Here is a 2106-nt window from a genome sequence, read left to right as displayed (position 1 = left end):
ATAACTTGCAAGTAACGGACGTTATTTTGTTTTATCGGATTCCATTTCGATTTTCATTCCTTATTACCGCCCACAATATTCTGCCTTATCCTGAGTTTCGCCCGAAAACTGTTCCACCGACCATAGTAAATGCCAGGGCGAATTAATATAAGGTGATAGCAGGAGTACAAAAACAAAAATTTACTTGTATTTCGTTTTGCTTTGGCGGCATAAACTGTCAAAATCTGTAAGAGTGTGTGTAGAAATTCAAACAAAATTTTTCAATTTGATATCATAAGCCGTGCGGCGAAACACATACATAAAATCAGCTGAGCTAGTAACACCACCTTAGATAAATTCGCCTTGGTAAATGCATGGAAACCAAAAGTTGAAAAGTGAACCGGTTCGAAAAAAAATAATAAAAATAAAAATAAAAAAAATGGAACTCATGATAAGGTTTGATTACACTAAGAAGCTGTGAAATTTTACCTAGCACATGAGCCAGATAAAATTCTGACGTTTGTATTCATCACGAAACTGTCAAAATTGTTAACTAGCTATTTTTAAAGATTTTTTTTTGCGGTTAAGAGGAGTCACGGCAACCCCGGATTTTTTTGATATTCCTCCTTGCACTGCGGCAAATTCCATTTGGAAGAGTAACGGAACTAGTCCAAATGACGCAGTGCCCGTTATTCTTCCAAATGGAATATTCCCGCAGTGCAAGGGTATAAAAACCTGCTGGCAACACCAAAGTCGGCCATTTCACAATATAATTTTCTTTCAACAAGATGCGAAGTGCGCAGATACGGGAATTATAAAAGTGATTTATTTTGATATTTAAAAAAAGAAAAAACCCAAATAAACACTCGAAATAAGTCGAGTAACTGTGACAAGTGAAGAAGAAACTAAACAAACTAACCCCTTTAAAAAAAAAAGAAAAAAATAGTCAAATAGTGCGATTTCACCAGCGATTCTAGGATAGAATTGCACTCAGGAGAACGTAGTTATTAACGTTACATATAACTACTGCTTCAGTTTCAGCCTTGGAGAGATTTATAGATTCCGAGGAAACGTCGTATCATATCTGGCGTGCCGCCGCAGCTACTACATTTAGTACAAGGTAAGTGTTGTATGTTATCGTGCATGTTGTCAAAGTGGATTTATAAAGTATAGGGAAGAATAATCTATATACATAAAACAGGAAAAGGTGAAAGCAATCAACCACCATTGCAACCGTAGCACCGCAGCAACACCAAAAGAATCAGTTGGACCATTGACTAAGCAATTGGGAGTCCCAGCAGCAACCCACATCCCGTTGACAGCAACCGCAGGGCGGCAAAAACAGCGCAACAGTCCCGGAACTGTTAACACTGGAATAGGTGAGTATTATTATCCTTGAGTGTCGAAGCAAACGAGGAAGGTCTCATTAGCCGGGGTAGAATAGACGGAACAACCGCGGCTATGAAGTGGGGGGTTACCGAAGCATGCGGAGCACGAAAACCCATATATATGCCTCTATTTAAACCGGGGGCGTCAAAAATTGTGTATAAACGCTGATGTAACTTCAATCTTGCGATCCAGATGTATCGCTCCTTGTGAATTTTCTTTGCTTTAGAATCCATTAGGAATCATTCAAACTATAAAACCTCTTTTAATTAATATCCCCTTTGCAGGCAGTCTGCGGACCGTCCCGTACGGTATCCACGACGCGCCACAACAGCACTACTGTAACCATACGGCGTAACCTCAAGCGCCACTTCGGGAGAAGAGCGCCATAGTACCAGTGTGTGCGTACCAGCGGTGCGCTTTAATGCCCATCGGGCGCCCTAACACCATCTAGCGCCACCTCGTCAGCGAGGCGCCTCAACGTCATCAAGTGCCACCAGCGGTGCGCCTTAGGTTCATCGTGCGCCTCAATATAAGCAAGCGCCACCACGTTAGCGGTGCGCCTCAGGATCGTCAGGCGTCTCAACGTACCCTGGCAATTAGCAAGACGACCTCAATAACAACACCAAAGCTGCCCAAAGCAGCAACCACACCGTAACAACAACAAAGCAGCAACCACACCGTAACAACAACAAAGCAGCAACCACACCGTAACAACAACAAGCAGCAACCACACCGTAA

General features: G+C 42.3%; 1 long non-coding RNA gene across 1 annotated transcript; it reads left to right on the top strand.

Moving 5' to 3' along the window:
- The first annotated feature begins 540 nt into the window (after positions 1 to 540).
- On the top strand, positions 541 to 1868 carry LOC118734758. Its single transcript, XR_004992425.1, has 3 exons — positions 541 to 1099; positions 1181 to 1358; positions 1653 to 1868. It is a non-coding gene; the product is annotated as an uncharacterized LOC118734758 (long non-coding RNA).
- The last annotated feature ends 238 nt before the right edge of the window (positions 1869 to 2106 follow it).

The sequence above is a fragment of the Rhagoletis pomonella genome, unplaced genomic scaffold (assembly GCF_013731165.1).
Source record: "Rhagoletis pomonella isolate Grant_MI unplaced genomic scaffold, Rhpom_1.0 Rhpom_scaffold_00002, whole genome shotgun sequence".
NCBI classification, from domain to species: Eukaryota; Metazoa; Arthropoda; class Insecta; order Diptera; family Tephritidae; genus Rhagoletis; species Rhagoletis pomonella.
The sequence above is the reverse complement of the archived record's forward strand: the minus strand, read 5'-3'. Positions and strand labels throughout refer to the sequence as shown.